The following is a 16,162-nucleotide window of genomic DNA, read 5'->3' on the forward strand; positions in this document are numbered from 1 at the left end:
TTTATGCACTTCTTTTACCTTGCTCTTTTCTTTTGGATGCTTGTGTCCGGGCTTCTGCTGTTTTACCGAACAGTCATGGTTTTCTCCCACATGTCCAAGTCAACCATGTTAGCCATTGGCTTCACTTTGGGCTATGGTTGCCCGCTGATTATAACTATCATTACTATTGCTGTCACAGCACCGAAACAAGAATATATAAGAAAAGATTATGCTTGCTGGTTAAACTGGGACGAGACACGGACCCTGCTGGCCTTGGTGATACCTGCCTTGGCCATAGTTTTGATCAACATTTTGATCGTAATCGTAGTCTTGTTCAAAATGCTGAGAAGAGGCATGGGAGACAATGCCCGGCCAGATGAAAAACATACCATTGTGGTCATCTTAAGATGTGTGGCCATTTTGACTCCTTTATTTGGATTAACCTGGTCTTTGGGAGTTGGAACCATGATATCATCAGATAATAAGGGAATCCACATTGCCTTTGCATTCTTCAACTCACTACAGGTACTTGAAAAATGAGCAATTTAATTATGCAATTCGATTCAATTTGTTTTGTTGTTGTGCCTTTTTAATTAAGAAATGCTTGATTTTCCTCAGGGTTTCTTCATTTTAGTGTTCGGGACACTATTTGATTCAAAGGTATGTTGATTTTTAAAGACTAGCTAATATTATGGAGAATGATTCTTACATCTTATTTTCACAGGTAGCATAACAAGGAAAAAACATTGTTTCTGGTTTTGTCCTAGGCAGGATGCATTTTTAGTCACTAATTCTTTTGGCATTCTAAGAACCCAATTTTTAATAACACCTTTAATAACAAATATAAAATGGAAGATCAATATGTTTTTTTTCTTTTTTGTCCGATGTATAAAACTCCCAGCTGAAAAAGAAGTCTGAGACATTTTGAAGACCTTAGACAGGTAGCTATGGGCCTAAGATTTTAAGCCAACAAGAAAGATATGAGATGATTGGATTGTCACAAAAAAGAGTAACCCTGAAAAGAATTAAATAATGAAGAAGGAAATATAAATTGGAATTATTCAAAGAATAAATACAAAGATAAGAAAATTATAAGAAGTATAAGATAGATCAAACAAGCAAGGAAGAAAACATAAATCAAAGAAAAATTCTGATGCTGCTGCCAAAACAGATGACTGCAAATTAGACTCTATCACAGACTAAAAGAAAATATGTACTGTGTTGGTGCAGACACTGATGGGCCTAAGTTTTTGTTTACAGTTTTGTATTTACACTTTCTGTATTGTTCTTAACTTTCAGGTCACTGAAGCTAACTATTAACCTCTTCCTAACACTTGACACTCAAGCTGATCAGGATACATTTTTAATCCCTGTACACATGAATCCTTCTTTACTCCAGCAAAAGTTTGGAAGCTTTTACAGTAGGATGTAACACAGTCTTGTCATGCAAAGTATGACACTGGTATCAGAAGAAGAGGTTGCGCAGTGTTGAGAATGCACAATATGATTGCAGTAGCATTTTTAGGGATGGAAGACTGAAGCAAGTTGTGTCCATTGAAAGGCTCCTGCTAAAGCCCGGGTGCACACATATGGGAAACAAATCTTCTTCCCCAAGTATTGTATCCTATTTTGGCCAAGATACCAACCTATTGTAAGAGGAAAAATTATTAATGTAAACAAGGATTTAACACTCATCCTCTACTAACTGAACAAGTGATAGGCATAATTGAGTGGTTAGCTTCACTTACTGGAAAGTTGCAGCAATTGCACTATGATTGCTACTAGTAGCACATGCAGTAGGGAAACAGCAAACCAGTTTTAGAAATGGAAAAAGAAAATTCACTAAAGAAATAAAATAAAAAAAAACATAAAAATAGAAATAGAAACAGCAAAAGCAAATGACCAAAGTAACTGAGCAATGGTAAGATCAAAAACAATATGGAGTGGGGAAAACTATTTGTAGTTGTAAAAAAGTTGTAAAAAAGTAAAAGCAATAAAGATATTGCATTGCAAGAAAAAAACAATATACAACTAAAAGAAATGTGTTTTTTCACATTTATTTCTATTCCTTTGCATTTCCTGTAAAGTTTTATCTTGATAATTTTTTTGTCATACTCTTGTAACTTCATAAAATTAACCTTAAAAAGCAATACAATTGATGGCTGCTTGATGCTGGCTAAAAACACAGGTTCCAAAAGAATCCCATTTATAAGGCATCACCTTTTCCTAATATTCAAAGTTACATGGAGCTCAGTATTCTGTGTTAATACATTTACTCACAGGACCAAAGAGTGGGAAGAAGAAACCTTAGCCATTAGATTTTAGAATAAATGATCGTATCTCACTTCCAATAATATAAGCTTTTTTTCCCCAGTAAGATAACTTATTTTTTAAACTGTAAATAAAGTTATGAATGTCATGAATTTCTTTGTTTAGATCCGCTCTCTCCTCTCAAGAAGAGTACCCTCACTAAGTACTGGCTCTAATGCAACAAGAGTAAGTCTTTATTTTTTTAATTACATAACCAAGCTAATGAGTGTATTTTGCTAGTTATCTTAGTAATTTTGTGGATTTTACCTGTTGTTGAATTAAAATAGATATTAAAGAGCCTGTTACAGAACTGTTGCCTTATTAAATTAATTCAAAATCTAAACCTATTCCCTTACTTTTACAAACACTTTCTACCATAGAGCACAACTGGGGGCATTTCCTCTTTCAGTGGAATAAATTTGATAAGTCGACTCCGTGGAAGAAGATGTAAGTGATTTTACATAAAGCAGCCTTTCTTTTTACCTGAATCAACTTCATCAACATTCGGGTTTTTGTCTTTCAGATAGCTACCATGTTTCACAGACTGCGACATCCAGCAGCAGCAGCAGCAATGAGGCAGTGGAATCATTTCACAGTAATGCATAACAATCCAACAATCACACATAGGAGCATGACATGTATCTCGTAATTTGTTATATTATTATGTATGTATGTAAAGTTCTATGTTACAGTGTTGTAAGGGAAACTGTGAAATGGTATTTTAAGTCTTTGTCACTTGGGACTTCTTGAAGCACGAATTTGTTTGAAACAAAACTTTAAACATTTAATCAGACCACTGCATCCTACAACCTAACTGAAATAACAAAATGATGATGTAACAACGTTTCAGAGTTTTGTGCACCATGCTGTAAAATGTTTTTGCCTAAATCATGTGACAATTAATTAATTAAGATAAAGATGGTTTACTTAATGTTTACTTCATGTCATTGCCCAGGTTAACTGTTGTGCAAATAAAACACAAGCTATGGAATAGCTATGGGATTTCCACTGTCATTCACTGCCATTTTTCTTTCAGATGTCAATGTTGTAAAAGCAAATTGTGAAATCAAATTGTGAAATTACAAGGTGATTTCTTGCTCTTATTTGGACATTGCAACTTCTCAATTTGCCAAAAAACTAAAACAGCTGTCATTTACTTTGATTAATTTAATATAAATATTACAGTGTCTGTATCTACCTGTTCCAGTTGCTATTTGAATACTCTATTACAATACATACCAGTAACACCACTCAAGTGAATTATTTGTGTGAAAATGTGTATACACAGCACATTTGGTTTTAACATGACTATATGAGACTACAAACAGAATTTATAATAAACTACCATTCGCTTGTTTCTAAGAACTTCAAACGTCTGAGGCCTGAGGGTCTGTTCACAAGGATTTTTTTCTCCAAACATGTACTTCATTAATTTGGAACTTTTGTCATGTTTTGCATATGAAAAATGAATATTTTTACATTATGCTATATAACAAGGAAACATGAAAATGCATAAAACACTGTACTCTTCATGATTGTCTTAATATTCCATCAGGACAATGCAGGCAAACCTTCCGATTAAGACGTTTGAGTTGTGGATTGTGGCCCTGTACGCTTATACACTCATAACTAAGCACGGTTATCATGTAGGTCCTGTGCCATGGGTGTTGCATGGTCTCACACACACACACACATTTATTAGCCCAGTAGCATGCTCGCTAAGCAGTTGATGTATTATCATGTCGTCTCTCGTCATCTATATCCACAGCTGTGTTGTATGCGATTACCGCTTCTTGTGCTTGTTTTTGTTTGTTTGTGTGTTTGTTTTTTCTCTGCTTGTCTGCTTTCAGGTGCTCCTGGTGGCGCTAAGGCTGGATTCCCCTCAGAGGCCATGGATTGTTGTCTGTTTTGTTTTTTACAGGTGTAGCAGCTGGTTGTCTGGTTTTTGTTTCTATTTTTGTTCTGTTTCCTCTTCTTTCCTCTTCTTCTTTCCTTGTCCCCTGGTCCGGTTCAGTTCTATTACATGTCATATATTGTCAACAGAAATAAATAAATGGGCATCAAGGGGAGCTTTACATTTATAAAACTTCCCTTGGCAAAGCAAATCTGTTTGGCATCAAAGGCATTCAGACTACAATTCTGCTGCCATAATGCTGAACAGGACAAGAGGGTAAAAAAAAAAAAAAGAAACTACAAGTTTTCCCTGTCACCTCTTGATGGCAAATAGTTTTCCATAGTTTTCCATAGCAAATAGTTAACCCGATCAAACTTTTATGCAATGTCAGCTGCATGATGGCACCCTTTAAAGTAACGGTGCAGAATTTAACCATTGTCTTGCTCTTTGGCTCCCCCTGCGGTTGTGAGATCTAACACCACTATCATAAAAGAAAAGAAAACTTTCCGTGGGAGCCGACAATTTGTTTTTATGGTGAAGAGGCTACTAAGACCCCATCAAAAGCCCAGAAAAAGAGCTTTGAATCTCCATATAAAGAGTGAATGTACTTCAAAACAAGTCAAAAGCATATAGTTTTAGGGTTCCCTAAATTATCTAGTGTTCCTTTAAAGAAACTTCTTGACCAATCAGGTACATGCAACCACATATTCCTGGTGAACTGATTTGTAACATTATACTGTAGGGCTGAATTAATTGTGCAGCACGATGAAAAGCCCAAACACACAGAATGGCAACAGAAGAACAAGTCCTAGGAGGAATAGTATGACTCCCACAGAGCCACAACCCAACCTTCCTGTATAGTACCCTGAGAAACTCTTGTAAGTGTACCAAGGGGAATTTTTGCTGCATTGAAGACAAAGACGTGAGGTCATAGCATGTGCTGAACAAATTTTAAACCCCTGTAAGGCGAATTTGTGACATTGACATGATGTCACATATTGATTTGATTTAGTTTTTTTTCTTTTTTCTCTTTCTTTTTTCTCATTATATTAGATTATTATATTCACCAGTCTTATGCAGAGCTAAAACGACTCATGGCATTATTTTTTAAAGCATCCTAAACATTTGTGTGTATCGTGTTTCTTCAGCTTACCTTGCAATTGACATGGTGAAGGATAAAATGGTCTCACCGTGAAGACTTCAATTGTAAAGTCCTTCCAAAGTATTACAAACTGATGTTCAGTGTTTTGTTTGCAGTAAACCTTGAAACACAAAAAAAAAAAAAAGACGTTTGAGTTATAGCCCTGCACATCTTCAGTCTGCAAAAAAAACCAAAAACAAACGAAAAGGACTTAATTTTCTGGTATCACTTGTTGTTAATTTACTCAAAGTATATATGTTATTACTACTATACTCACAGTTACATGAGTGTTTTTCAAATTTCACTGGGTATTGACTTAACAATTTCTTCAAAAATCATAGAAATATTTACAGTCCAGCCACAGAAAGTGTGCCAGTAATCTGAATATGTCTATTCCTACAACATAACAAAATCTGTGAAACGTTTGTGAAAGTAGCACTCCAGCTTGCTCTCCCACCTGTGTGGCCACCTCCAGATGTATTATATGGAAAACCTCATTGTGCAGTTATATGCAGTTGTTACGTCACAACTAAAAAACTGTGACAGAAGATACACAACAAACAATAAGGACTATTTACGAAAGAAAGTCTTCTTTATGGATCAAACCAAAGGTATCATACTACCATCAACTACCATGCTGCTTGTAGCAAATTTTTTTTGTGATATACGTAGATACAATATATGCTTTTTTTTAATACATTTTTTACTATCCTGTCTCTTTGGTGCTCTCTGTGGTTTCATTGTTTCTTTTTATTAGTCTTTTATAGGCCAGATCTGTCTCCCATGTCTTGCCTTTATGTCCTCCTACAATCTCGCAACATTTACTTCATGTGTTTTGAACAGAAATTTGTCGTAGTCTGTTTCTACAAGCAGCATAATTGAGAATTAAACAATATCTTTCTGTGGGTTTCTGCGACCCCTTTCTGTCGCTGTCAGATTTCCAGCGGTCTACCAGTCCAGGCAAGTGCTTCAATATTGACAGAACATAGGCTGAATTTGAGAGAAAGAGCTGATTGCCCAGCAGACGTACTGTGTCAGTGTCTGGAGGAAGTAAACACCTGGATGAGAGAGAATTTACTATATTTAAATGAAGACAAAACTGATATAATTCTGTTTGATAGAAAAGAGAAGAGGGTCAGCATTGGTAAATATCTTGAGACTCGGGCCCTTACAATCACTGACCAAGTTCGTTACCTTGGAGTGTTGATAGACTCAGATCTGACTTTCAACAGTCACATCAAAGCTATCACCAAGGCAGCTTTTTACCTACTCAGAAACATCAACAGAATTAAAGGCTTTCTCTCCCAAAAAGATCAGGAGAAACTCATCCATGCATTCATCTCCAGTAGACTTGATTACTGTAATGGTCTTTTAACTGGACTTCCTAAAAAGAGCATTAAGCATCTGCAGCTCATCCAGAATGCTACTGCTAGAGTTTTAACCAGGACTAAGAGATATGAACACATCACACCAGTTTTAAAATCCCCGGTGCTCTGCTCCTGTATGGTATTTGTTTTGTTGGTAGACACTTGAAGATATTGTATGTGTCTTACCTGTTAAGCGAGAGCACTTAAACGAGCACTTAAACGATGGACAACAGTAGAGAAATTGCAACAAAAATCCCGATAATAACTAGTCATACTCAGAAAGTGACGCAGCGCCTTTCTAGTTGAGGGGATAGGAAATGCAACAATATAAGTAACTTTTCCATCAACAGGTCGTACTTGGCCCTGATCTACCTGTCTTTCCAAATGTGACACATTTGCCTTCCCAAACTCGCACTTGCCTAAGTTTAAAGTAAGGGATGCTTTAGCAATCCGTGTGAACACTTATTTTAACACTGCTACGTGTTCTTCCCAGGTGGTACTATATACAATGAGGTCATCCAAATATGCATTACAGTTTATAATACCAGACGGAACAGTATTTACCAAATGCTGGAAGGTGGCAGGTGCATTGTACATGCCAAAAGCCATCACAGTGTATTGAAAGAAATGGTCTGGGGTAACAAAAGTAGATATTTCAGAGGCACGCTCTGTAAGAGGTACTTGCCAATACCCTTTTAAAAAGTCCAGTTTGCTTATGTATTGTGCAGTACCATTGGTGTCGACACAGTCTTCAATGCGGGGTAAAGGGTAAAGCGTCAGGAATGGTAACAGAATTAACTTTGCGAAAGTCCGTTATGAAACGAGGAGAACTGTCAGTTTTGGCCTCCAATAGACATGGTGAACTCCATGGACTAGAACTAGGTCTTGCAAATCCATGTTGTAACATATAGTATGTCTCTGACTTCATCAAAAGTCTTTTTGTAGCATTTACGCAATATGGATGTTGCTTAATGGGTTTAGTCTCAACGACATCAATATAATGCTTAAGGACAGTTGTGATGGTTGGCACATCATTAAACAAACAGGAGTGACCATGGACCAGAGACAATACATCACTTTGTTGCTGGTCAGTTAAATGTCCTAGTCAGGAAGGTAATGTTTCCAGCAAGACTGAGTTTGGCAGCCTTGGACTCTGCTGAGAGATGGGGCCTAACATCAGACCATCATCTTCATCCCCAGAGCCAACCTCACTGGTCACTATCAGTGTGTTTAATGATGTGCCAACCATCACAACTGTCCTAAAGCATAATATTGATATCGAGGAAAGGTGTGACATAAGAGGCCCCCCCAGCAGCCTAGGCCTATAGCAGCTTAATTATGGGATGTTTCAGGGTCACCTGAGCCATCCCTAACTATAAGCTTTATCAAAAAGTAATGTTTTACAGTTAGCAAGTAAACATGCAGTTTGAGAGCAAAGTGCTCTGTTGGGAAAATATCTAACAATGAGATCTTTAAGATATGATGGAGCTCGATCATTACGAGCTTTATATGTGAGGAGAAGAATTTTAAATTCCCATTCTGAACTTAACATGGAACCAATGAAGAGAAGCTAAAACTGGATAAACGTGATCTCTCCTGTTAGTCCTCATCAGAACTCTGGTTGCAGCATTTTGGATAACCTGATAAGTTTTCAGAGAATTTTTGGGACAACCCAGTAATAAAGAATTACAGTTGTCTAATCTGGAAGCAACAAATGCATCCACATGCATCCAAGTTTTTCTGCATCACTCTGAGACAAGTTGTTTCTGATTTGAACAATATTATGAAGGTAAAAGAAGGCAGCCTTATAAACCTGTTTTATATGTGCGCCAAATGGTAAATTCTGGTCAAAAATTATTCCAAGGTTCCCCACTGTAGTACTAAAAGCCAAGGAAATGGCATCTAGAGTAACTATATAGCTAGACAATTTCTCCCTGAAGCGTTCATGTCCAAAGATAACAACTTCAGTTTTGTCTGAATTTAGAAGCTGAAAGTTCTGAGTCATCTCGGGGCCTCATGTGCAAAGACTTGCGGGGATTTCCTACTGAAACATGGCGTACGCTCAAACCCAGAAACCCTCCAATGCACAAAAATATCCGAGTGAATGAATCTGTGCGCACGCATGAATCCAAGCACATTTCTGTCATGTCTATGAGTTTATCATGTGGTAAGTTTATGTTTAGTCTTTAGTTTTGCCATGTTTTCCTAAGTTTCTCTTGCCCTGCCATCAGCTTCATCCACATCATCTGTGTTTCTCCCCTCAGCTGCACTCACTCACCAATCACCCTCCTCAGTATTTAGTTTCCTGCATCTGAGATTCCTCTCTCTGCACGATCAGACAATAAAGATAAAAGAATGAGTAAGACGGGAACAAAGAAGAACTTCACAAGATGGAGGTGCTACTTTCTGAAGTGGAGGCGTGCAGAAATGTGCTCTTTGGCACGCTGTCCTCCAGCATAAGCAGCAAACATAAGAGGAGTGGGTGGGAGAGCGTGTGCAAGGCTGTCAATGCTGTGGGGTCTGAGAAACGCACACAAGCAGAGGTGAAGAAGTGGTGTGACATAAAGGTGGATGTGAAGCGCAGACTGGGAAAGAACAGGGAGTTGAACTCAACTATGAACAGTTAGCAAGTAAACAACTCCTTTGAACAGGGAGTTGGCTCAACTATGGGTGACACTGCTCTCTCAGGGGTGGTGTGAGCCATGCACAGCGTTATGGGTGGGCCTAGGGCCACCCACTTGTATAACTGGCCCATCCTAAATGACAGGGTGATTATTGAATTATTTTTCATAATTAAAATCAACATCTACATTCATAATAAAGACTAATAAAACATCCCCCTATATATATATATATATATATAGGGGGATGTTTTATTAGTCAGACTTCACGTTAGTCAGACGAAAGTTATTATTTTTAGGTTACTAACGTGAAGTCTGCGCCAGTATTGTCTGTGGTTCTCACAGTTACCGTGCCTGTACTCCTGTCTACACTAAACATATACTGTGTGATTCCTGTATGTCCCCTCTCATTACTGGCGCTGCATCAATCTCAGCGAGCCTTTTTGTGTCCTCTCTGTACAGTTTACGTTTGGCATTTTAGCCAGGCTTACAGGCGAGTAAACGAGTAAATGGAAATGGTTGAGCACATTCATCTGTTGTTAGCTTACAGATAAGGGCCGCGTTTCCCAGAGCTACTTAGCGAATCTGGAAAACGCTGCCAAGTACAGTATGGCTCGACAGACATCTAACTATGTCAAGAGACTTACAACGGAGTTACCAGATACGGCCGGACCGGCGACATCACAGCACCTCCACCAGCTAGGCAAGCTATATGCTAGGTAAGCGATGTGGGCTCAGCAGGAAGAGGGTCAACAAGAGTAACAGGAGAGAGACAGTGACAGAGAAGAGAGAGGCCCGCTGTGTGAGCGACATTCACTTTTAACGGGAGAGAGAGCGGCGCACCGCGCTGTCAAAGCTCGTCTACAGCAGAAGGCAATATAAACACAAACAAGTCAGGCAGGGATAATTTCCAACTCTATGTACGTTAGTAAGTATTATTTTTTCCCATTAAATAGTGGCCCATTCTAAATTATTCTGGCCCATCCAAAATTGAAATCCTGGTGTGAGCACATGTGGGTGACTGATTACCCTCAAAGGAAATACTTATGTTTTTGTGTAGCTCACAACAAACGTGTTTGTTGAAAAGGTGAGGCTGATTAAGACATTTCACACTTTACGCACGGGGTTATTAATATTTGCACACAGAGACGACCAGGGGCTTGTTAGAAAATCTTAAACTGTAGTTTAATCAGCAAAAAACAGCATCACTAACTTTAACTAGAATGATGCTGTGCAGACGGGAAATAAATTTGGGACGCACATGCTCAATGCACCTCACGGGGAATAATATTAGGACAAGTAAACAAATAAAGTTACTCACCAAGAAGCCACCCATTGCGCACAGTGCTCAGAATGTATGAATCGTGCGTTGAACCAGGCCACCTCGCCACAATGTTGGTTAATTGCATTTGCGCAACACATATGATCTGTGCATTGATCGAATGAAAATGTTTCCTGTTGACATATACAAATTCATCATGTGATGGCGCTTTTATAACAATGTGTGTGCAGTCCATAGCTCCGACTACATTTGGAAAACCGACTCTGGCTGCAAATTGCAAATTATAAGGGCATTTGATATACCTGGTTGAGATGCAGATAATTCGCTGGCATAGCTCGGTTTCTTCGGGCACAGTCCCAATCGGTTGGCCTCCGTGTTGCGCTCCAACGCCGCAGCTCTCTGCACAGTTCCCGGAGGATTGCCCTCCAAAGCGGCTGATGAACCAGTTGTCATCATGTCATCCTCTCTGTCTCTGAATACACGCTCTATTTGAATTGCACCATTTGCAAAGTCTTCAAATACCGCTAAAGCAGCCATTGTTTTTAATGGTATAATCATTGCCCCACTTTACTCATGCTTTTATATCCATTCGTGTAATGCAGACACATGGGTGTGTTAATTGTTTATCAGTGTTAATTGTTCATGTGTCTCAAATGTGCACATCATTACATTGATCATAATATCTATATAATTCATGAGTTATTATTCTTTAAAGCTGACCATAAGTGTTGACAGTTTTCATGGTCTCTGAAAATGACATAAGAAAATTAATTAAACCTCTGACTAGCTTAGTCATGAAAGTTTTGCATTTGAAAAATTGTCACTGCATATTGATATTCCTTAAAAATGTGTTGTTTTGATCTGTCTTACAAACAATGAGTGCCTCATCCTGTATTTTTCATGTGATTTGCATGTTTTATATAAGTGAAGTTTCCTGGTTGCATCAGCTGCTTATGCAACTTAGGTGGCTAAATCAACAAGCAATAATCTTATCTGTCCCATGCACATTTCCCACCTTTGTGCAACATTCCACCTTTGTATGTATACGTACTCATGTAAGTTTAGACTTCTTCAGAGTAGCAGCCTAGCGCTGTTCTTTTAGATTATTCTAATTTCTTATCCTGCATACGATGAGTTTCACATTTCAACAGCAGCCACTCATTATTTCATTCAGACAACAAACTAATTACTCTATATGATTATTCTATAGAATATCTATATATATATATATATATATATATAGTATATAGTATATCAAGTCTAGCCCCCACTGGTTGTTTACTTACTGATGCAATAACATATTGGAACACTTCTGCCATTAAAGGTGTGAATCACCACCAAGGCTTTGCTCCCTGAGCTGCTCCCATGGCACAAAAAGCATTCCATCTCCCCAGGGTATGCTCTAGGGGAGCAAACTAATCTAACTGCCTCTAAGCAACTATGTGATGTTTACATGTACAATATTTACCTCAAAGATATAGCTTGAGACCAAATATGAGCAGCTGGGCAACAACAATAGTGACATGACATACTAATTTACAGTGTAAACATCAAATTCTTGTGTGCTTCAGAAAATCTTTTTTTTTTTTTAATAGCATGTTCCAGAAAATCATTTTATGTTTATGTTTATGCATTTAGCAGACACTTTTATCCAAAGCGACTTACAAATGAAGATATAACAAGCTATATAAAAAGCTAACAATAAACTACATAGAAGGAACCCACTAGTCTGAGTCTGTCAGAGGTGACAGAGTAGAGATAGGGTGCAGGCATAGAAGGAAGTGCAGAAAGATAAAGTGCAAAGATAGAGGGGGTAGGGAAGTACAAGGTAAGTGCTAGGATAGGAGATGCTCTCTGAAGAGCTGGGTTTTCAAGAGCTTCTTGAAGATAGACAGGGACGCCCCTGTTCTGGCAGCGCTTGGAAGGTCATTCCACCATCGTGGAACGACACATGAAAAGAGTTTGGATTGTCTTAGGCGTGGTGTAGGAGCTGCTAGACGACAATCCTGCGATGAACGGAGGGACAGAGTTGTGACATAAGCCTTTGCAAAAGCATTCAAGTAGATGGGAGCCGTTCCATTAAGCACTTTGTAGGCTAACATCACTGACTTGAATTTGATGCAGGCAGCTAAGGGTAGCCAGTGGAGTTCAATGAACAGAGGGGTGATGTGTGCTCTTTTAGGCTCATCGAAGACCAGACGCACCGCCACATTCTGGACCATCTGCAGAGGTTTCACAGCACAGGCTGGGAGACCAGTTAGGAGAGCATTGCAGTAGTCAAGGCGGGAGATGACCATGGCCTGCACCAGGAGCTGGGTGGCATGTTGGGTTAGGTATGGTCTGATCTTTCTTATGTTTAGCAATGCAAAGTGGCATGAACGAGCAACCGAGGTAACGTGATCTTTGAAGGTTAGTTGGTCGTCAATCATGACACTCAAGTTTATAGCAACCTTTGATGGAGCAAGAGATAAGGATTCAGTTTAGATGCAGATGCTGTGGTGTATGGTTGGTTTGGCTGGGAAGACAAGCATTTCAGTTTTTGAGAGGTTAAGTTGGAGGTGATGGGCTGGAGGTGAAGGCAGGAATTTTAAGCTGTCTGTGTCAGTGTTGTTCATACATACATCAGCATCTTTTACTTCAGTGAAACTTGCCTGCACTCACACATCCTGGACTACAGAGTGGCGGTTCCTGGGTACAGTTTGGTGTGGGGAGACCTTTCCAAATTGCACTTTATGTGAGTGAGAGGTGGTGCAATCCTGGTCATGTGACTGTGAAGGAACGTCTCTGGACCCTGGACATTGAACTACTGGCTGTGGGTATGTGGCCCTATTATTTACCGTGGGAGTCCACCATTGTGATTGCTGTTTACATTCCCCCATCAGCTCATGCAGCGGCGGCCTGTGAGGTCAGCAGCTCAGCTGCTGCTAAACTACAGACTGAACACCCGGATACATTTATGATCATTACAGGTGATTTTAATCACGCTCTACTGGACAAAACTCTAAACAACTTTCACCAGTATGGCAACTGCCCCACCAGGGAAAACAAAACATTGTATCTCCTGTATGCTAATGCCATAGATGCATATGACACCCCTCGGCACATCAGACCACAACTTGGTCATGATGAATCCCAAGTATGTCCCTCTTGTGAGAAGGCAGGCATGGTAGTGTCCTCACAGAATCTGATGTAGTCTGTGATGCAGTCAGTCATATTGTCAATGTCTTCCCCATGTTGCTCACAGAGTACATCCCAGTCTGTCGACTCAAAGCAGTACTGCAGTGCCTCAGCTGCCCCCTGTGTCCACCTCCTCACTGTCCTGGTGTGCCTTCTCTGCATCCAGGAGTTATGTCTGTAGTTTAGCAGGGACTGAGCTGATGACCTCACAGGCCGCCGCTGCATCAGCTGATGGGGGAATGTAAACTGCGATCACAATGGTGGACGTGAACTCTCCCACAGCCAGTAGTTCAATGTCCAGGGTACAGAGACTTTCCTTCACGTTCACATGACCAGGATTGCACCACCTCTCACTCACATAAAGTGCAATCCCGCCACTCTTCTTCTTCCGACTTCTGAAGGTCTCTGTCTCCCCGCACCAAACTGTATCCAGGAACCTCCATGCTGTAGTCTGGGATATGAGAATGCAGCCAAGCTTCACTGAAGCAAAAGATGTTGCACTCACGGTATTCCCTCTGGATCTTCACCAGCGCTATGAATTCATCCGTCTTATTCCCCAAAGACCTCACGTTTCCCACAATAATCGCCGGTACCGCTGGTTTATGCCCTCTCCTCTTCTCCCTCCGTTTTACTCCAGACCTGCAACCCCGGCTTCTCCTCTGTAACTTCTTTGGGACCACAAGTCTGTCTCCGGGCAACAGCACAGGCCAACACAGCGCAATCAGCTGTTCACACATGTAAACAATGCCGTTACTTCTTCCGGCAAGATTCTCTGATACAAAGATTAGAAAAATAAACAGAATAACGCGGAGAAGGGTGACAAAACATAGTCTGGCCATTGTCACAACTTTAACGCACAATTTGTGGTTGTTCCGAAATATAATAATTGACTATTTAAAAAACAAAGTTAAAAGAAACACTTCGGGAGCTGCGTCTGTAAGCGGTAGTCTGAACCAGCGCCATTTTCCAGCTAATGACCACGACTCCTTAAAGGGTACATTATCTGAAGCCCTTCATGGCGTCCCCTGTGGGAGATGTTTTTTTTTGTTTGAGTGTGCTGAGTATGGCCACAGCAGAGAAACACTTCTGGACATTGAAAAAGTCTGAAAAGGCTAACACGGACTCAGTCCAGACCTTTTGGACTGTAGCTTTCTCCTCCTGTGTTTGGATCCACAAAATTCCAACTGGCAAGCCGTACCACCACTGGGCCCGAGTAAACAGAGTGTCCGACGTCCAGTCCAAAGACAGAGGCAGAATAAGTAGACTCATTATGATTTGGTGCTTCAGGGCTGCTTTAACACTACAAATTTTGAATTGTGGTGTGTTTTAAACAAAAAATTTACTGTGCTGTGGTGCTGCAAAACATATTCAACCCAAAATCCATGGATCATCAGAGTTGTCGACTGTATGTGTTTCAGGCGGGGTAATAGGAAGTATCAGGTGGAGCCTGTGGAGCTCCTGCAACACACCTGTTTCTCATCTGCCATCATCTGTTACTGGCTTTATAAGGATCATCTGGAGCCACAGACAACACTAGATTGTCTCACTACCTTGGTGGAAATCAGGCCAACGTTAAGTCCTTGTGTATAAAAGTGTTCATTGTTTCTTACCTTATTCCTTCCCTTACAATCTACTCCCCATTGAGATCCTCATTCCTGGAACCCTGTTGGATTACTACACCATCAGCCTATTCACTATATTCAAAGACCAGTCCTGCTTCCAGCTGCCTTCACATACCTGTTTTCCATGCCTAAGCCTTGGAACAGCTTCACAGCCGTCTACAACTTCTGGTACCCTTCCTGTGCTGAACCCCTCCTGGAAACCAGAAAGCCTCTCTGTCTAAATCACATTACGGATTCTCCTTGGACTCAACTGACAAATACTCTCATTATAGTGACCCACCAGACCAGAATTTCCTAGGAACCTCCTTACCATCTTCACCTAATCCTTATAAATGAACTATTCTCCGTCTTACCCTGTCTCTGTCTGCTCTTGGGTTCAACCTTGACTGTGTGTGTGTGTGTGTGTGTGTGTGTGTGTGTGTGTGTGTGTGTGTGTGTGTGTGTGTGTGGATATCTGGAAGTTTTTATTTAGGGATAATAATTTCATTGTACAGGCAAGGATCAAATGGTATATCTGGTGTTGCAATAAACTCAGAAAGCAATATAAAACTATATCTGGACATAAGATAATTTAACATTACTGCGGGAAATCATAAACATAGACTGTCTCACAATATAGGCTCTTTTAGATAAAAATCTCAAGTCATATATGTTTTATAGTAAAGCATTGTTCATTACAATTTACAAAGCCTTACAACATATATTTGCCACAACAAACTTTACAACCTGTACAGTACAGACTGTTTTACCTCACTATTCTCCAAAAATA

At 39.8% G+C, this 16,162-nt stretch overlaps 1 long non-coding RNA gene across 1 annotated transcript in view; it reads right to left on the reverse strand.

Moving 5' to 3' along the window:
* Window positions 1-10,070, reverse strand: part of LOC140267408 (uncharacterized) — an 87,387-nt gene extending 77,317 nt beyond the window's left edge. The window contains exons 1-2 of the long non-coding RNA XR_011907213.1: window positions 9,960-10,070; window positions 5,337-5,445 (exon numbers count right to left, since the gene is read on the reverse strand). This is a non-coding gene — a long non-coding RNA (uncharacterized lncRNA). The remainder of the gene's footprint in view (window positions 1-5,336; window positions 5,446-9,959) is intronic.
* Between the last annotated feature and the right edge of the window lie 6,092 nt (window positions 10,071-16,162).

This window comes from Leuresthes tenuis, unplaced genomic scaffold (genome assembly GCF_036924035.1).
Source record: "Leuresthes tenuis unplaced genomic scaffold, fLeuTen1.0.hap1 SCAF_13, whole genome shotgun sequence".
NCBI classification, from domain to species: domain Eukaryota; kingdom Metazoa; phylum Chordata; class Actinopteri; order Atheriniformes; family Atherinopsidae; genus Leuresthes; species Leuresthes tenuis.